The sequence below is a fragment of the Bos indicus genome, chromosome 23 (assembly GCF_029378745.1).
Source record: "Bos indicus isolate NIAB-ARS_2022 breed Sahiwal x Tharparkar chromosome 23, NIAB-ARS_B.indTharparkar_mat_pri_1.0, whole genome shotgun sequence".
NCBI lineage: Eukaryota > Metazoa > Chordata > Mammalia > Artiodactyla > Bovidae > Bos > Bos indicus.
This window is the reverse complement of record NC_091782.1, coordinates 9,382,713-9,403,027: the sequence shown is the minus strand read 5'-3', so window position 1 is coordinate 9,403,027 and position 20,315 is coordinate 9,382,713. Positions and strand designations below refer to the sequence as shown.

The window sequence follows — 20,315 nt, the reverse complement described above, 5'->3', positions numbered from 1 at the left end:
GGGGCTGGCCACTGGGGAGAACACAGCTCGGGATGTGTGGGAGTCCCTCCAGTGGAGTCAGAGGGTTGCTGGGAGGGCTTTGAGGGTCCTACTGCTCTCTACCAGCATTGCCTGTACCCTGGGGGCACAGCGGGTGAGCTGCTAGCAGTGGGGGTCAGCGCCATGTGCGGTGGGCCTTCCTGGGTCAGCCTGGGATGAAGGCCACTCCACTGCCCGGCCACATGGGTGCGATTGGCAGGTTAGCACCATCCTGCCATCCTCCCATCAGCTGGAAACATGGTGGGTAAATTGATAGTCAAGGACCCAGAAACACAACCCTGGAAAAAACAAACCCATCTTCCCATTTCTGATTTTCAGCGCAAGATTTTCCCCGCTGCCGTGTTTTGTCTTAAGTTGAGAAGGGAGCTAACGCCAGGTTCTATTTCTGTGAAGCTGTTTGGAGAGCAGGAGCAAGATCAAAATAAAGGAAATAACAAAAGGCCCCCGCCGCCCAGCCCCTTCCTTTATGGTGGAGAGCACCTGGCACAAAGGCCCCAGGCGGGCAAGCAACATCCTCAGTCCTGCAGGCAGCTCCACTCAGCTCTGCAGCCTTTCTCAGCTTTGAAGGGCCAAGCCCCACCTTTCAGCAGCTCTCATTTCCCTAGGAACAGCAGGAGGCAGTGGGATTTGCGTGAGGAAGGGGTCTGAGGGCATCTTTGGGGGGGGCCCACTGTTGAGAAGTTTCCGCTGGTCCCTTCCCCGGCTCCCCAGGCCACAGCCCTGTCCTCCTCGGGGACGAAGGGCCCTCTCGGGCTTGGGGAGCACCAGTAAAGAAGCTTGATGGCTGAGGAAGCGGGAGGTGCGCCCCACAAATCTCGCCTGTGGACATCCACCCAGGACCTCCAGGCCACCTTCCAGAGTCTCTGCTTGGGAAAAAGGTAAACACAGCCGTTTGTCACTGACTTATCATAAGAACTGCAGTAGTTAGCAGCTGTTCCCCCTTAATTAATACACCATTGACTTTGAGCCTCAAAAAAAAAAAACCCTTTTGTTGAGACAGGTGTGTGGACTCAAATCCATTATCCTGTCAGCCTCCCCCAAAGGGGGAGCAGTTACTCAGGGAGCAGCACCTCTTGGGCAGCCGGGTCAGCTCTGCACTCCCATCCCTGAGCAAGCTTGAGAGAAAAGGATCTGGACAGAGGGTCCTCTGAAAAGGAGGGGCTGGTGAGTGAGGGGCAGCATTCCGCCGGGTGCTGTGTTTCCAGGGGGTGGAGGTGGAGACCCAGCCTTCTCAGGACCAACTGGGGCTAATCAGCGTATCCCTGTAGCAGAGGAAGTTCTTTTAAAAGACATGATAAAATTAGTCAACATATGATAGCTTCGCGATGCGCTCATGACGCCCCCAGGGGGCGGGTGCTGTTGTTACCCGCTCCTGGGGGGGACAGGCTGGGAGAGGTCAGGAAGGTAATGGAGCCAGGGTGTGACCCTAGATGGCCTGCCTCTCTTTTCTTCTCCAAAGAAGGGGAATCTGTTGAGTTGCTGAGGGTTTGCCGGAACAGAATGGAACCACCTCGTTCCAGACAAACAACCAGGACCTCACAGAGACCCTGGAGGCTCCCGCGGCCCCTGCTCTTCCCTCCACTCAGGCCACACGCCTTGTGGCCCTCCCCAGGCCCACTGCTGCCTCTGAGCCTCTGTGCTTGCCTCTCCCAACCCTGATCTCCTCCCGACCGCTATCCCCATGGGGAACTGGCTGCACCCCACCCTGCACACTCTCTAGGCCCAGCCCTCCTTCATTTCTCTCAACACAGGAAGTGCTACAAATTTCGCTTCCTCATGCACCTCCTATGGGACCGAGCCCCAAGGACTTGCCAGCCCACAGCATCAAAGGACAGAAGGTGCAGACGGCCCAGGCTCCCTACCTTCTGCCAGGCACTAAAGCACACCAGCCCTCAGTTCAGTTCAGTTGCTCAATTGTGTCCGACTCTTTGCGGCCCCATGGACTGCAGCACACCAGGCCTCCCTGTCCATCCGAGCTTACTCAAACTCATGTCCATTGAGTCGGTGATGCCATGCAATTATCTCATCCTCTGTCGTCCCCTTCTCCTCCTGCCTTCAATCTTTTCCCAGCATCAGGGTCTTTTCAAATGAGTCAGTTCTTGACATCAGGTGGCCAAAGTATTGGAGTTTCAGCTTCAGCATCAGTCCTTCTGATGAATATTCAGGACTGATTTTCTTTAGGATGGACTAGTTGGATCTCCTTGCAGTCCAGCAGACTCTCAAGAGTCTTCTCCAACACCACAGTTCAAAAGCATCCATTCTTCGGCGCTCAGCTTTCTTTACAGTCCAACTCTCACATCCATACATGACCAGCCCTAGGATTTGCATAAGATGCTAATGGGGATGCTCTTTGTTCAAAATGGAACTTCTCTGCAGCCCTGGTGAGTAGGGGCTTGGAGCAGATTTCATGTGTTTTCTTTTTTTTTCTTTTTCCCCCACTGTGGCGTATGGGATCTTAATTCCCCGACCAGGGATCGAACTCACATCTTCTGCATTGGAAACATGGAATCTTAACCACTGGACCACCAGAGAAGTCCACTTCATGTGTTTTCTGAAGAAAGGGATGAGGTGTTTCTTCCTGCCAAGAGCGTGGGCCAGTCCCTGGCTGAGGCCCCAGTAACATCTCAGGCAATCCTCTCAACATTGCAGGGGCGAGGTGAGACTCCAGCCAAACCGGGGAGATGCTGCCCAGCACCAGGACTTGGGATCAGGCTGCCCTGCTAGGTGGGTGGGCAAGAATGGCCCAGAGCAGGGTCTCAGGAGCCGGGAATGCTGAGCAGGCTCTGAAAAGAAAGGGTAGGGGAGGTATCACTGGTGATTACAGCCCAATTTCTAAGCTGCTTCTGTTTAGTAAAGAAGACAGGGGAAAGTACAGTAATTTTCTTCAATGAAAACAGGCAACAGAATTCCCTTTGCCTCGTTCCCCTTGCAATTAAGCCCTTCTCTGCAAATGAAATGATTTGGTTTTCGTGGGGACTAATTTAAGCACACTGGAAGGGCCGCTGAACTTTTTGATTGCAAACACCAGCACGTGCAAAACAGAATCCCAAGCGGTGATGCCAGGCTGGCGAAGCTGCCCTGTGTGGGACTGGGGCGTCCCCGGGGTGATGTAGAGTGAGCCCTGGGTCAGCAGTCCAGCTCTGCTCCTAAACCCACGCCCCTCTGCGTGGCTGACCACCCCCCCACCCCCGCCGGCTCTCCAGCCTCCATCCCCACATCCCCAGTGAGGAGGCTGGACCAGACACCCTGGGGCAAATTCAGAAGCTTCTGATACATCAGTGATCAGATCAGATCAGTCGCTCAGTCGTGTCTGACTCTTTGCGACCCCATGAATCGCAGCACGCCAGGCCTCCCTGTCCATCACATCAGTGATGGCCGTGAGTTAAAGATGCCGCAGGTTCTCTGCCACTTCCTCCGTCTCATGGAAGACCATTCCACGCTGGACCCAGAAAACACGCATCCAAGTGGTATTTCTTCTTCCTTGAATCTGGGTTGGCCCTGGGTCAGCTTTGACCAGTGGAATGTGGCCAGAGGGACACTGGCTAATTTTGGCCGGAGGCGTTGGGGGCCTTGTCACTCCTGCTTTCACCCTCTTGGGCCTGGAGCCACCACGTAACGAGGCGCAGCTGCCTTGCTGAAGGACCTTGTGGGGAGACAGATGCCTGCCAACCCCAGCTGGTGCAGCATCCCAGCTGGGGCCCCAGTCCCAGGAGAGCAGAGATCAGCCGTCCCTCTCCAGCAGCGCCCAAATCGCAGGATCAGGAGTAAATGCCTGGTGTTGTTTTAAGCTACTAAGTCTGTTGTTTTCGCTTTTTGAATTTTTTGGCTGCGCCATGTAGCATAACGGGGAGCTTAGTTCCCAACCAAAGATCAAATCTGCGCCCCCTACAGCAGAAGGGTGGAGTCTCAACCCCTGGACGAGCAGAGAAGTCCTTGTGTTATTATTATAACTTCTTCATTTGAAATCGTTTGGCTCATAAAGAGATACAAAACCAGTACTGCAATTTCTCCTGTACCCTTCAACCCAGCTCCTCCAGCGACCCCACAGAATTGTGTACCCTGTCCAAACTAGGAAACCGACCTTGAGAGAGTAACTATTCACCCAGGCACAGACCTTATTTAGGTCTAACCACTCTGACATGCTGTGTGTGTGTGTTTCTATGAAATGTTATCACAACTACATTTTGGGTGGTCTGTTGCTTGTGATAGAACAGACACAGGTACGGACAAGTTCCCCATGAGTGTGTGTTATAGCTCGAAGTGACAAAAACAAGCTCAGACAAATCTGGGCACCAGGTGTGCGCATGTGCTCACAGAAGCCAATCCCTGGAGAGGCAAGTGTGAGGGGGCCTCCGAGCTCCATCCAGGCTCGGGGGGTGGGGGGGGCACCAGGGCCTGACTGCGGCCACACATTCTCAGAGGGCTCCCCCACCTGGCTGCTGCTGCTCTGGGACATCGGAGGGAGGGAGAGATGGGAAGGGCTCAGATGGACGGGAGTGGGGCCCACCTCCTGGCCAGCCACTGGGGATGGAGCCCCAGGCCTCCCACGAGCAGCACTGGAGATAGGAGGCGGGAGGTGTCCGACTCTTTGAGACCCTGTGAACTGTAGCCTGTAGCCAGTCTCCTCTGTCCTTGGGATTCTCCAAGCAGGAAGTGGGAGGAGGGCCTCTCAGAGGAAGGGGTGGCACACCGAGACGGGAAGAGAAAAGACAAGACGTGCACCGTGGAGCAGAAATTCGAGAGACGAGGACCGCGTCCTGGGCACACAGGCGGTAGGGAGGAAAGGGTAAGAGCAGCCCATGCTGGACTCAAGAGCCAGCATCCAAGTGGATGGTGGGAACTCGGGCCCCTCTGAGGGACAGGATCGGCTAGCGGGCAGAAGAATCACCAAGGCCATTTGCCAAAGTTCCCGCCACAAGAAAAGATCACACTTCCCTACTCTCTTTGAAAATTGGGCCTGACCGTGGGCTTCCCTTGTGGCTCAGCTGGTAAAGAATCTGCCTGCAGCACAGGAGACCTGGGTTCGATACCTGGGTTGGGAAGATCCCCTGGAGAAGGGAACGGCTACCCACTCCAGTATTCTGGCCTGGAGAGTTCCAGGGACTGTATAGTCCGTGGGGTCACAGAGAGTCAGACAGGACTGAGCGACTGTCACTTTCCATAACTTGCGTTAGCTGGTGACCTGAAGCAACAGTGGGGCTGGGAGGCAGAGGCTTCGAGAGCTGGCGCGGGTCTGCCCTACTTCCTCGGCTGTGGTTCAGTGGTGCTGCCGAACCCTGAGTCCTGGAGAAGCAACAGCCTAGGCTGGATCTCGGGCGGACCCACGGTGCAATAGTGTAAGAAATCACTGTATGTTGGCGTCAGCCACCAGGAATTGGGCGGTGTTTATTCCTAGCATCAGCTGAAGAATACATGTAACTAACTTTTGCCACCTTTCTGGAGGGAAGAACAAGAAGCTGGTGTCACAGGAAGGGAGGAGGAGGAAACTGTCTGATCCCTCTACCCTGCCAATCCAACATCCAGTGCTTGGAGGCTGGGAATGGACCAGAAGATTCTGGAAGATCAGTCTAGGCCTTGGGTTTTATTTTTCATTCTGCCAAAGCGGTGTCTGGCAGGCCTCTGCAGTGAGGACCTGGATCTTTCTGACTTGGCTACCCCTGGTATGCAATTACTGCAAAGATGAAGTCTGGGGTCCCCTGAAGAGAAGGATCAGAGGGCTGGTGCTCAGCAGGTGTGGGGGAGAAGGAGTCCTCACTCCAGGCAGTCGGGCTGGCTCCACGCCGGCAGCCGCCATCACAACCTGCGGGGGTGGGGGGCACTGCATGTTTAGCAGGGGAGGCAGGGAGGGCCGCACAGCCATCCAGGAGACCCAAGACCTCGGTGGAAGAGGCTGGCAGGGCGCAGGTAGGTCAGAGATTGACGGAACAATGGCCAGGGGAGGTGAGAGGGTGCCCAGGTCCCCAGAGTGTCCCAACCCCCCACATGCACAGCAACATCTGCTGAGTACCAAGTCCTCTGTGGGGGCACAGGTACCCGGGGCTCCCCCCGGCCCAGGATCTTGAAGGTGGTTGATGGGGCCCAGACAGAGAGAAGAGTATGTGTGTGGATGTATGTGTATGGACACGCGCTTATGCATGACTGTGCTCCAGCCATCCCGTTGGGGGAGGGGGTTTCATCTGAGACACACACGCTCCATGTACTTTATCAAATTTGCAGATGCCACACTGTTGGGGGGATGATGGCAAATATGCCAGATGACAGAGCCGGGCTCTAAAGGAAAGTTGACAGGCCAGAGCAATGGGGTGGATCTAACAAGATGAAACTTAACAGGGACAAACGTGTTTATTTTTGTTTTATTGATTTATTTGTGCCCTGCCTTCATGTGCGGAGGAATGGGCAAGGAATAGCAACTCACAGGAGAAAGGCAATGAGATGCCAGCATTTGGGGCCACAGGCCTCACTGCACAGAACTGGGGATGCAGAGGGCGCCGGAGCCAAGTTCCAGCAGGGCTTTGGAACCACGGGCTGATGGTCAGGACTATGGGAAGCAATGGAGAAGTCGATCGTGGGTGCATCAGTAAATGTATACCACCCAGGTTTGAAGTTAGCGGGACTGGGAGTCAGAGCACGTGAGTCTGAAGCCTGGTTTGGTCAGGCTGTCCTGTTGGGCAGGTACCTTTTAGGCAGCTCAAGCCTGATCGCCCTCTTCTCTGTCCCCCTGGTATCAGGTCCCCATGCCCATCTCTCCTTTCCTGGGGCCAGGGCACCCCCAGGCAGCCTCTCCCTTTAAACACATCCCAGCAAGAGTCAGGCCTGGGACTTCCCAAAGTGGTGAGGGGGTGCAGACATGGGAGGATTACTCCAAGAACTCTCTCCGCCCTCCACCCCGAAGCTAACACAGTCCAGCTCACAGTTCTGGCAGCTCAGCTGAGGACTGGGAGTGGGATGTTGCACTCTTGTCTGGGGGACACCTCTCATTTTCTCTGAGGGATCTCTTACTGGCCCCCTCTCTTGGGTTTTGCTGAGAGAAGGTTCAGCAGGAATATGGTCCCTTGCTCCCAACATCATAAGGGAAGGGTTAGGCTAGTTCTGATGACCCATGAAGGGCAGGGCTGGACCTATGAAACAGAAACCTCAAGGAGACAAACCTTGGCTCTGTAGGAGAAGGTATTTTGAGCCTTGAACTGCCTTGGTAGATAATGAGCCCCCCATCACTGGAGGTACGTAAGCAGAGGCTACATGGGCACACAACAGATATGCTAGCATGGAATAGATGGATGGAACTAGATGAGTTTGAAGGTCTTGCCCTTTACTGAGATGGCATGACACTAGGCGAGCTCTTTTTTTTTAGTTTTTTTTTTTCTTTCTTCATTTTGTTTTGTTTGTTTGTTTTAGGCAAGCTCTTGGTTAAAGTTTAACCAAGATTTTTGACCCATGAGAACCCTGAATAAGACACCTGTCTCCCACCCCTTAACCCCTCCCTTCCTCTATTAGAAGATACCTTGGGAAGAGGGTTCCTTCCATACCCTTTGGCTGTCTCAGGAGGACTTCCTGGAGGAGTTGATCCATCTGCAGGGTCTGGGGGAGAAGGTGTGAGTTTTGTGGGGTAGTGGCCCCTGGCAGAGAAGTAAGAACACGCTGGAGAGGGGAGCTAAGCAGATGGTGGAACCTGGATGGGCACACCCCTGGCTGGCAAGGGCCTGGGCTCTGGATCTGAGCCCACGTTCTGTGACTTCCTGGCCGTGAGACACACTTAGGTGACACACTTCCTCTGGACCTCAGGTTTCCCATCTACCAGTACATAATGGAGAAGACACAGGCCCCAGCTCCACAAGTGGTGAAGGATTCGCTGACATACTGCAATGTGCTGGTATGTAGACAGTATTAATAATGATGCGGATGACGAAAATGTGTAAACAGATGGAATTAACCGGTGTTCAGGTGTCAGTTCATCACAAAGGACTTGTCTCAGAAGTCGAAGCGTTTCTGCCTGGGGCAGGCTGCTGCCTGGGGCTGATGAGCTCCCTGTCCTGGGAAGTATTCAAGCCCTGTGACTTGATGCCTGGGCAGGGAGGGGAGGCACCTGCAACCTCCCCGCCGGCTGTGGGGACAGCAGGGACTGCTGAGTCAAGCGGCCTTGCCTGTGGCCCAGGCTGAGGCTTGTCCTGCAGGGCAGTTCTGGTACCAGCGGGCCGGGTGGTGGAGGGATGGGAAAAGGAGGGCTCGGAGGCTTCGGATGAGGAGTCCCATGGCTGAGCACACGGTGGGCTTTAGGGGGCTCTGGGCAGACTGGGGAGACCAGAGCAGTGACGCTGGCACCCGAGGAGCCCAAGCTCCGGGTCCAGTCCCCCAGGAGGGTCACTCAGGTGGCCAGAGATGGGGTCAGCTGACCCGACTAGCAGTTCTGATCTCCAAGGGGGTGCTGGCATCTCACCCACCCCTGGTGCTGGGCCCTCCTCCAGCTCCGCTGGGGGCCTCCCGGGGCCAGGAGCCTGAGGAGAAGGAGAGCAAGTCCAGGGAGGGGCAGGGACTCAGCGATATCCCCAGAGGTGGTCCTTCCCCCTTCCCGTCCTCCAGGACTGACAAGAGGGCAGGCGATTGTGCTACGCTGAGAGTCAGTACTGGGTGGGGGCCCGATACAGCCGCTGCAGCCTGAGGGGGCACACAGAGCCCCTGGGTGGGCCCCTGGGGGCTGAGGGTGGGCGAGGGTTTCATCCCTCCCCTGGCCCCCTCTGAGGCCTCCCCCACAGAGAGGGTGCTTGCCGCCCCCGACGGAGCAAGGGGAGCCGGCCTGGGTGTCACCGTTGTCGGCCAGACCTGGGGTGGTCATGCTGCCCTCTGCCTGGCCCCCACTGCTTGGGAGGGGGTGCAGGTCACTCCTGGCCCCCTGGGATGCCCCTGCCTCCCTCTGGGGACGGTGCGCCAGGGCTGGGCGGGCTGAAGGCAGAGCAGAGGGTCCGTGCGCCCACCCTAACCCTCACCCTCCCTGCCTGGGGCCCATTCTGGAGCCAGAGGAAGATGATGACCCCCCACACGCCCACCCCAGGAAGCGCTCTGGCACCAGTTGGGAGAGGGCCCTGGCTGACAGCATCCAGGAGGGAGCCTGGGGCTTCAGAGTGGCTCCAGGGACGTGGGGAAACTTCTCTGACAAAACCAAACTGAAGCCAAAACAAACAGAACTTCTCCTGAGAGAAAAAGGCCTGAAATCCCACCATTAAAAATTCATTCCTTTAGCTTAACACTTTGTCCTTTTTAAACATAAAAGCCCATCAGAGCCTCACCTCCGAGTAGGTGTGTCCAAGGAAGGAAGAGAGAGAATGCTTCAAGTCCTGGAGAAGAAACATGTGAGGAGACTGAGGAAGAGAGCCAAGCGGAAGCGGGTTTCCGGGATTTCCTTCCCCAGCTCCCAGACACCTGCCAGGGAGGGAGGCGAGTCTCCCAGGGCGGCCCCTGGGTTCGGGGCGTGAGACTGGACGGAACAGACCACAGCCCTCCAAGCAGACGCCATGCACACATGTGCGTGCACGCACACCCGCGGGCTCGTGTGCACTTCTGTGCACACACCTGTGCGTGCTTCGTGCACACATGTCCCTCCCCAACACACACACACCACCGCACTCACTCTCCGGCTCCTGCACGTGACATGGAATCCAGAAAAGGGAAGACTCTGGGCCTCCAGCACCCCCCCATACCTCCCCAGGGTCGTGTCCGGAGCTGCGCCCCCCAGGAGTTACTTTTCTGATTTAGGGTCACTGCTTCCAGCCAGTGAATCTTTGGAGAATCTGCCGGAAGCTGCTGAAGGGCCCTTGTGACATCTGAGAGGTGGAGCAATTAACCCATTAGCGAGGATTAGCTTCTCACACTAACATCTGCCTGGGACCTCCCGTGAGCTGGCTCTGTGCTTCCACAGCCGCCCACCTGCCCAGGTCCACCCGCCGGCTTCAGCTGAGCCCGAGGTGGGGGGTGGGGGTGGGGGTGGGAGTGGGGGGCCGCCTTGGTGCATTAGATCTTTATGTTGGGGGCCTCTTCCTTCCCTTTCCTCTTTTTAAATTGTGGCAAAACATCCTCCTCTCCTTTTTAAGTAAGTTTAACGTTTATAGTCACATGTGGTCTAATTTTAAGAATCAAACAGTATTTCACAGCTGATAAAAAAACCCTCCCCTGCCCGCCTCCAGGCCAACTTTCACCTCCGTTGGTCGTTTTCTTCTGCTCCTGGGTGTCTCTCTTCTACCTGATGTGCAGATACTACAAATTCGTGATTTTTCTATTTTGGATTGTATCTATTGATTTCTTACTGTCGATTAGAATGTTACTTCCCATTAAGATTCAAGTACTCCATAACCCATTTCCCCTCCCCCTCCCAACCTCTAAACGTCTACTATCATTTCCATGAAATCAGCGTCTCAGGCGTACATTCCTGCTACAGCATGTCGATATGATTGAATCTGAATCATGCAGTGTCTCAGGATTAGATTTTCTCTTCTAGAAAACTCTTTGTTTCCTAAAGTTAATCAAGTTGCCTTTTGAGGCTTTTTATTTGTTCCTTCAAATTTCTGTGTTCCTGTCATCAATCTACGCCAGAGCCTCTGACCAGACTTTAAACCTACTCTCAGGGAAATTCCCTGAAGGTTCAGTGGTTAGGACTCAGCGCTTTCACTGCCAGGGCCTGGGTTCAATCTCTGGTCAGAGAACTAAGATCTTGCAAACTGAGCGGCACAGCAAAAACAGCAGCAACAACAAAAAACCCTCCTCTTGAGGTGGTCATATCCCTCTGGTAATCTGACCAGTCCTGCGGGACCCTCCCTACAGAATCTTGGGGTCCTAGGCCTCCCCTGCACCACCTTCCAACACTGGACCCCTGCTTGCCGGGTCCGGGGTTGCTTTCTTTCTTGATTTCTATCCTCACTTTGTCGGAAGTCATCCTTTAAGATCGCCTCTTCCAGACTTGGCCTTGAGACTGGGCCTCCCGGCACTCCCTCTTGTTCTGACTGTGGGAGCCCCAACCTGCGGGCAGTGCCTGGGTCTAGAAGCAGGGTGTCGCCAGCCCCCAGAGCCTGGTGACTCTTGAGTTTTCAGCCCGTCCTCCTGCATCAGGAGGACAAGCTGCCTCATTTCAGAGGCCTCCCAACTTTTTCCTTGTTGAATCCCATCTTCCTTGTTCAATCCCTTCAACGGCAGGCCTTCCCCAAAGTGAGGATAGCTAGATGTTAGTTGCATCTCCCAAAGCTGAGTCTCCCGTGCAGTCCTCCCCTGGCTCATCCTCTGTCCTCGAAGCGCCTCTTTTTGCCCCCTTTGCCATCATTTAGCGGGGATTGGGGACCCAGTGTTCACTCCACTGTGTGGATCAACTGCAAGGGCATTATTGATTCATTTTTGTAAAGTCCCAAAACCCAGCACAACACTGGTACGTGGCAGGTGCCGCCTGGATAAACGAATGAGTGAAAGGCAAAAGGACAGGGTCCTCTGCCCTCAAAAACCTCACAGCACAGCTGGGCGGAGGATGCAGGTTGGAGGGAGGAGGAAGTCGATAGATCCGTGCCTTAGCGCTCAGAGTGGGGCTGATTGTGCAAGCGGCCGTGCAGCCCACAGGCCATGGAAATTCGGGGCGGCAGCCGCGAGTACGTCACCCGCCCCAGCGGGGAGGACAGAGGCGCCGTGACAAGAGCCTGGAGGGAGTGGCCACCCAAGGCCATCCGGGCAGCCAAGCTCCAGGCACAGGCAGGGCAGCCAGGAGGCCCAACTCAAGGCTGACGATCCAGCCCTGCCCCACACGGGGCCCCACCGCAGCCTGGGTGCACGGAGAAGATGGGGTGCCCCCCACATGAGAGGTGAGCCTGGTGCCAGAGTGGGAGTGTCAGATAAAACGCAGGAAGCCCAGGGCCCCCCGAGGTCTAGACCCAGCCCCCAGCCCTGCCCTGGCCCCCCAGGCAGCTGGACTGCCTTCCTGGCATGGATCACCCTGGGGCCATGTGGCTGCCCCTCTGCTGGGGAGGGTGAACTGGCTACTCACATCTCAGGCCTAATTTTATTTCTTTCTTCTTTAATATTTATCTTTATTTATTTATTTGGCTTTGCCGCATCTTGTAGCATGTGGGATCTAGTTCCCTGGCCAGGGATTGAACCCAGGGCTCCTGCATGGGGAGCGTGGAGTCTTGGCCACTGAACCACCAGGGAAGTCCCCAAGCCTAATTTTCTCTGCTCCCTTAGGAGGGCTGGAAAGGTCACCAGAGCAGCAAAGGCCAGAGGGCCAGAGCTCTGGAGGTGAGCTAGCCAGGCCTTCGAGGGCCTCCCCCTGCCTCGGAACTTGGGGTCCAGGCTTCTGCGCTGGTCTTGATCAGAGGGGCAGGCAGCGGGTGGCCAGCCACGCTGAAACAGGGCAAGTGGTGAGGAAGAGAACACCCGAGAGGCCCGTGGGACCATCATGACCAGGTCCTGACTGCATTTCCCTTTATCGCTGCCGCAGCAGCCCTCACTCATCAGGACCCCCCGCTCCGGAATCTCAGAGCTTCTCAATCCAGGGCAAGGAGTCAGCAGCCAGAGCTTCCTTATCTGTGAAATCTGGGCATAAGAAGAGCACTTCCCTCACAGGGTGATCAGAGGATTAATCCAAGTTGATAACAACTAGTAGTTAGAACAGTGCCCGGCGCTTGACAAGGGCTTTATCTGTGTCTGTTGACATTCTGTGCCAAATGTCATGATTTGAACCCCCCACCCCGTTCTTGCCACCAGGCCGAGGCCTCGCCCCTGCCCTCCTGGGTCGTCCCAGGCCCCTCGCCACCTGTAGCAGACTCCAGGGCCTTCCTGGAGCAGAGAAAGTGTTCTGGGTAGCAGCTGCCCGAAGAACAGACTCCCCGATCACCAGCCTGCCGGGGCCCTGCTGGCCTGGGGTGGGCCGCCCAGGGCTGGGGCGGGGGTGGGCCAAGGATGGATGGCCGCCCAGCCCCATGTGCTCAGCTCAGCAGAAACCACGGCCGACGGTAATGGGCTGGCGGCCCCCAGCTGCAACCAACTTCATTTTCTGCCACAATTAAACGATCGCCCACGTTTGCTCACGCTCAGTTATTCAATTACCTTCACGGCCCTGAAGGACTCGTGGAGAAGCAGCCATAAATAATGTGCATCAGCTGCCCCTGGCCGTCACCCCTGCCCATCACTCTTACAGGCCCAGGCGGCCCTTCCTGCCAGCACCAGTCATCACCCGGGAGCCCCGGTTCCCCAAGTCAGCCCTCCCCTGCTCCCACCACCCACAGCTGGCCTGAGAGTGGGCCATTACCTGCTTCTACCCGCGGAGCTGGGGTCCCCAGGAGGCCATCCCCTCTGCGGGTCTCCTGTTCCTCACCTGTGAAATGACAGAAAAATTATGTTAGCTCTGAAGGGTGGCCCTTGCCTGGAACTGTGGTCCTAGCTTCATAGTCAAAATGCAGCACCTCTCAAAGTGGGGGGAGAGATGAGGGGTCCTCTCTCCACTGTCCCCCCACCCCCGCCACTCCAGCCACTCTGAAGGTTTCTGGAAACTCCATGCTCTCCACACTCTCTGGACTTTCATGGGTGCTCTTCACCTTGCTGTTCCCTCCATTCTCTTCTCTGCCCAGGACTCCTATGTGCCCTTCAGGGTCCGGCTTGGATGCCTTGAAGCTCACCCCATGGCAAGCTGATTAACCTCGCCCTCCTTACGCTCCCCAGCACTTCACACATGCCCCAGTGGTACCCACATGTCCTGCACTGGGGGGGCAGGCTCAAATTCAAATATTCTGGGCTGCTGTCCCCATATAACCATTTCAGGGCATGAAGCTGAACTCAGAGTTGGAAAATGTAGTCACTGTGGTTCCCCTCCCCAACAGAGGCCCATTCATGTAAGGCCTTACTGGAATTTATAATAATAACAGCCAACATCTGGGGTACCTTGTGTCAAACACTGTGCTAAATGTTTTTTATTTGTACAACGTCATCAAAACATAGCCCTAAGAAAATTATGCCCACTTCACAGATGCAAAAACTGAGGCTTGGTGAGGTTGAGATGCTCGTCCCAGGTCACATCACCAGGAAATGGCAGAGCTGAGACTGGAACCCAGGTGTGTGCACCTCACTATCCACGCTCCTCACCAGCCCTCCATCCCCTGCAGCACAGGCCGCAGGTTCAAGTCTGGCTCTTCCACTGACCGTTATGTGACTCTGGGCAAGACCTTTCATCTCTTTGCAGCCTTGCTTTGTCTCTCCTCCGCTGTAAAATGAAAAGATGATAGCTGGTGGCCTCTGAGGGCCCCTCCAGCTCGGATGTTCTGAGATTTCACTTCTGTCCGGAAAGCGTTGCTCTGACCAGCAGAACCAACGAAGCTGTGAAAATTAAAGGCACAAACGGTGGGGTCACCCTCTGGGGGGCTGCTCTGGGGCAGGCCCTCCCCGCGCCACTCCTCTCATGCCCAGACAGCCGGCGGCAGCCTGTGCCCTCCAGGAGGGCCGCCCTCCACTCTAGGAACAGCGGCAGAATCTCTGGGGCTCAGGGCACGGCAGGCGCCTTCCTCTGGTGGCCTTTGATGTCGGCCTCCAGGGAGACCTCATGCAAGTTAAGGCCAGAGGAGTCAGACCCCAGAGTCCTGACATGTAACTGGAATCTCGATCCTCATCACACACTGGCTCTTTCTTGGATTAACAGCCCATGAGCATCCACCCTCCTGAGTGCTGTCTGGGGAAGCAGTCCTCGCTGAGCCCTCGCCAAACGCTAGCTGGGGACGTAACCAGCCCCGTGCTGCATGCCCTGCCTGTGTCCCCGCATGGGGACCCAGCCACACCTCCCTCCTGCCTCCTCCCCAGCCCAGACCCGGCCCCAGACTGGCCTGGGGGAGTGGGGGCTCACTCGGGCATCTGGCCTCTCCTTGATGGAGGGGTATCCTTGCCTTAGCGGGTGTGACCGTGGGGCTGATTGATGAATAAGCTAGTGGCTGACAGCAGGCCCTGTGTGCAAACCCCAGCTGTACCACTCACGCGGCCTCTCTGGGCCGCTGTTTCTCAGCTGTGACCAAGGGTATAATGGCCCCAGCCCCGCCCTGGATGTGAGGGTGAGATGAGGAAATGTGTGCATGTGAAGAGCAGGTGCCCCCGACAGCTTGCTGCTGGGGGTGGCCACACTGGGGGCTCCCTAGCACTCCCCCACCCCTGACCCCACGCTCTCGCCTCCCCTGACGTTCCTCCTGGGACTGCCGGGTGGCATCCCTGGGTGACCTTGTCAGTGGAGCCCAGCCGACTGACAGAGGATTTGGCGCCTGCCCTGCTGGGTGCAGTCGCCTCAAAGTTTCAAGTTCCCTGGTGGGTGGAGGCTGAGGAAGGTCAGTCGTGGCCCCTGCAGCCCCGGAGGTCATAGCTCGTCAGCCGTTTGGGATCCCAGCGAAGCCCAGGCCTCCCGTGATGCCGAGTCTGGGATGGGATCCAGGATACAAGTTCCCTCCCAGGTGGGGTCAGGGTGGGAGGCAAGGCAGTCAGGCCAGTACAGGCCCAATTCGGGGGCAGTTGCCAGCCGCCCAGCTTCCCAAGACCATGAGAAGCTGCCAGCGACCAGCACCGTCTTTGGGGGCAGCAGCTGATGGACAAGGTGGCCAAATACCAGAAGGCTTGGGCGGCTTGGGGAGAGTCTGGGAGACTTGGGGGGGCAGGCAAGCTAGAGCCACACGCCAGCCTCGAAGGAAGCCCAGGGCCGCTGTGCCCAGGACCTTCCTCTCTGGTTCCCTTTGGGGCTCCCGGGGCCTCTGTGGGGTCCCTCAGGGCCCAAGTCTCTGGGCAAAATCCATTCCCCTGCCCTCTGCAGAGAACCTGATTAGGCCTGCTAATCAGGACGTTCCTGTTGAGCCCAGACTGTCCCCGACTCAACTTGCTTGCACACCCACATCTGGATCACACCTGCTCCCATCAACATGCATGTTCACACACTTGCAGTCACACATACACACAGATACGTGCACACACACACACATGTAAACTCACATATGGCCTGAACACAGCAGAATGAGAACAAGAAGTATCAGCAGAAACAGAAAAGGGAGCAGGAGAATGTGATGGAAAAGGGAAAACCTGAGACAGAAAGAGCTAAGACTAGGGATTCCCTCGTGGTCCAGTGGCTAGGACTCCACCCTCTCACTGCAGGGCCCGGGTTCAATCCCTGGTCGGGGAACTAAGACCCTGCAAGCCCACAGCACAGCAAAGAAAAGAAAAAAAAAAAAAAAAATGAGTGAGTGAATAAAAAGCTAAGACAGCCCAGGCCCTAACTGACAGGAAGAGAAAGAGGGAGACAGAAAGAGACCGTGGAGAAGCTCACAGGACCACGTGTACTTCCTCCCTGAGCCTCGACGCTCCTGCCTGTAAAATGGGGCTCCTCACGCAGCGGGGGCGTGGTGGAGGAAGCGGTCTGCACACTTGTCCTGGAGGACACTACACCACCAGGGAGGGGGCAGGGAAGGAAGGAGAGGGTGGGATGCCCAGCTGGGGCCCATGCAGTGGAGTGGAGGGGCTTTTTTCTGGAAACTGGGCGAGTTGGCAGGACCCATGGCACTGTGATGTCTACCCCGTGGGAGGGGTGATGACACGTCCTGGAACACCGAGGGTTGTTGTCTCCAGAGCAAGGAAACTGGGTCACAGGGGAGCTGCTAAGGAAAACCATCACAGTGACTAGGCTGAGGACCCCACGCCCCGGGCCAGGGAAAGGAGAGGAAATCCCTGAAGGCTCTTGACTGTACACACCCCGAGCTGTGAGAGCCAGAGCTGGGAGAGGAAGAGGCTGGGAGGGGGAGCCAGAGACCCAGAACGAGCTCACCCCTTCACTCATTCATCAAACATGTACACTGGGAGACTGGCGCTGAGCCACATGCTGGGCACATACTGTCAAACGAAATGAGCCAAGTCACCATTCTCGAGGAAGGAGAACATGCCGGAGCAAATAATCACGCAAGTACGAAAGGTACTGGTTGGTGGCCCACATCAGAGAGCTCAGGGACGGCTTCTTGGTGGAGGTGATGCTTCGCTGGCCTCTGAAGGGTGAAAACTAGGCAGAGGGATGAAAGAAGGGCATCCCAGGCAGAAGGAACAGCTGGTGCCAAGGCCCCATGCAAGGTATCACTGGACCACAGAGTTGAACTGGGGCCGGGGAGCTGGGCCCCGGGGAGGCATTTGGACATTTTTTCTTAGGACCGGGAGTCATGGAAGAGTATTAAGCAGGTAAATGACGTGACCCAAATCGTTCTAAATCGTCAGTCTGGGGAGGATGGCTGTTGGGAGGACAGCACGAGGAGCTATAGCACCATCATGCGGGAGACGGCAGGGAGGTGGCCGTGGAAATGGAGCAGAGGGGACCAGCCTGGGACGTGAAATCCACAAGACCTGGAGCTGGATGAACTGCTGGGAGGGCAGCAGGGAAGGGCCGGGAGAGGGGCGTCCTGAAAAGGTCAGGGGAAGCTGTGGGCAGATGGGCGAAGGGGGAGCAAGGCAGGGAGGGACCGGCCCACTCCTTTGACTTGAGGATGGGCCCCAGATGGTTGCAGTGCGCCCATGGTAGCAGTGTTAGTCGTTCAGTTGTGTCCGACTCTTCGCCATCCCAGGGACTGTAGCCCGCCAAGCTCCTCTGTCCATGGGATTCTCCAGCCGAGAATACTGGAGTATTTCCCTTCTCCAGAGGACCTTCACAACCCAGGGATTGAACCCAGGCTTCCTGCACTGCAGGGAGACTTTTTACCATCTGAGCCACCAGGAAGCCCAGAGCATGCTTATGAGCCCAGGCACGTTCTACCTCCAAATGGTGGGCGCTAAGAGCTAGTCTGGAATGTTCGGTGCACAGAAGAGCCAGGTGCTGGTCAGGGCTGATTTCCTGGAGGAGAGACAGGAACCAGGCCCAGCGTCACAGGGTCCCGGATGTGGCTGGGGAAAGAGGCAGGGAGCAGGCATCTTGCAGGCGAGGCCAAGCTTCGGGAAAGTGACCACGGAGAGAACTTGGCAGCAGCCGGAAACAGAAATAGAGCGCCCTCTGATTGCGCAACAGAAAGGCCCACATCATGGGTGCTTTTGCTCACTGCTGTGTCTCAGATCACATCCTAGGTGCTCAGAAACGTTGTTCAATTAATGAGTGAATGAGGAGTCAGTGTGGCATCTTGCTCTTTGCAACAACAGAGCAAAAATAGAAACCACTGGAAGATGAACTAACCCTCTTGAGGCCCTGAGTTCCCCTAGACTCCGCCCCTCGGGGCCATGGTGGGCCCTCCCCTCTGCCCTTCTAGGGGCCCCCCTGCTCGGCCTGTGTTGCTGTGAGGTTCCCAAACAGGGATCTGAGCCCAGCCAGGAAGGAAAGGGGAATGAGGGAGGGTGGTGGGGAAGGAAGGTCATGGCCAGGCAATCAGACCCCAGCCTTTTAGCTGGACCTGCTTTCCCTGCTGAAATGGAATTCGCCAGTCTGGGCTGGGGAACAAAGGGCGAGGGTGTCTGGGATCCTCACTCTGCTTTAAACCAGGCCTCAGGGTGCCCCAGGAATCCCTGTCCAGGGAAGGGGAGGACCTGCGGGGGGAACCTGGAAAAGAGTTCATCAGCAGGAAGGGCAGCTGGGCTGGGTTGGTGGGTGGGGGCCCCAGCCCCCTCTTTCTGCCAATAACACATCTGTCCAGCAGCACGTGCTGTGCCAGGCCCCAGAGTGGGTGCGGCAGGCACTGCGTGGACAGGGACCGAGGAAGCCTCTGGGAGGAGGGTCAGGAGACTGGGGTTCTGGCCCTGGCTCTCCTGCTGTGAGTGAGCAGTGAGGGAGACTGGTAGAGGGGCTCCATGGACACAGGGAAACGCAGGAGGGGCGTGGGGAAAGCCAGGCACCTGGTGCTGCAGCAACAGCTCTGCGAGGGGCGGCGGGAGGGGGCTTGTCAGACCAGGAGGCGGGGGAGGGGGCCCTGGGGAACCAGGACATGGGGGACGTGGCCCAGAGTGAGACAGGGGCAGGACCCGCCAAGAGAGAAGCTGGCAGAGGGGACTGGGCAGAGCCTCAGGGGACCAAGCGCTCACACACAGAGAAGGCATGGGCGGGTCAGTGCGAGTGGGCCGCTCAGAACCCAGAGGCACCACGGCCAGGAGTGCAGGCTGGCCGCGGGGACCTGAAGGGCGGACTTCAGGCCTTCCTGATACCTGGTCCAGCGTCACTCGGACCTGAAGTCTGCCCCTTGCTGAGTCCCTGTCCTTTGCTCACCGCCCCCAGACCTTGTCCAGCCTGCCTCCTCAACATCTAAGGAAACTGCCTGTGGCTTCCACCCTGCGCCTGCTCTCCCTGCCAGGCCAGGGCGCACCTGGAGGACAGCAGCTGCGGCTCAGCACCTGCCCATCTGCCTGGTATCCTCAAACCCTCTCCCCAAAGCAGGCCAGAGCGAGCCCTCTGCACACAGTGGAGCCCCGCTCTCTCTGGTAGGAAGCCCTTGGGAACCTCCTGAGAAGCTGAGGACAGAGGGCTGTAAGGCATCCCTGCCCACCCCCACACCTGCCCCTCTGAGCTCTCCCCTCACCACGCTCCCCCACACCAAACCCGATGAGCCGCCTCCTCCTTCAGGTCTCCTTCTGTAGGTCACCTCCTCCAGGATACCTTCCCTGCTTCCCCCAGCCTGGTGACAGCACACACACCGTCCCCCGCCACCAACACACATGCACACACACACACCACGCCCCCCCACTAACACACATGCACCCCCCAACACACACACACCGCCCCCCCACCAACACACACACACTGCCCCCCACCGCCCCCCCGCAGGCCACCAACACATACGTACGCCATGCCCCCCGAACACACATGCACACCACACCCCCCCACCAACACTCACGCACACCACGCCCCCTGAACACACATGCACACCACGCCCCCCCCACCAACACTCATGCACACCACGCCCCCTGAACACACACGCACACCACGCCCCATCCTCTCACCACTTACCCTGGAGCTGCCCTGTGACTTGCCGGAGGCCCTGACTGTAACCCCCTGACAACAGGCCCTGTTCCGGCAGGTTTCTGGCTCAGCCTAGCCAAGTATCTGTACCCACGAGGGCCTTGAAAACACCTGACGCACTGACTGTCCTCACACTGACTGTTGATTGAATGTCTCGCCCAAGACTGTCCTCTGGCAGCCGCTGCTAGGGGCAAACTGGCAGTGACGTTGTCGGGACTGGGGTGGAGGCGGGAGACGAGGAGAAGGGAGAACACGACCCCCACGCCAGCCTTACCCCATAAACAGGGAATCAAAAGCTAACCAGGGGCCTGAGGCACTTGGCCTT

At 57.1% G+C, this 20,315-nt stretch overlaps 2 long non-coding RNA genes across 2 annotated transcripts; one reads left to right on the top strand and one right to left on the bottom strand.

Moving 5' to 3' along the window:
• Positions 1-6,373: 6,373 nt before the first annotated feature.
• LOC109576949 (uncharacterized) lies at positions 6,374-20,313 on the bottom strand. The gene is made up of 5 exons (XR_002183452.2): positions 19,979-20,313; positions 14,200-14,373; positions 13,313-13,378; positions 9,321-9,368; positions 6,374-8,531 (listed from the first exon to the last, which is right to left on the bottom strand). It is a non-coding gene; the product is annotated as an uncharacterized lncRNA (long non-coding RNA).
• Positions 11,384-14,322, top strand: LOC109576950 (uncharacterized). Its single transcript, XR_002183453.2, has 2 exons — positions 11,384-11,867; positions 14,027-14,322. It is a non-coding gene; the product is annotated as an uncharacterized lncRNA (long non-coding RNA).
• Positions 20,314-20,315: the final 2 nt, after the last annotated feature.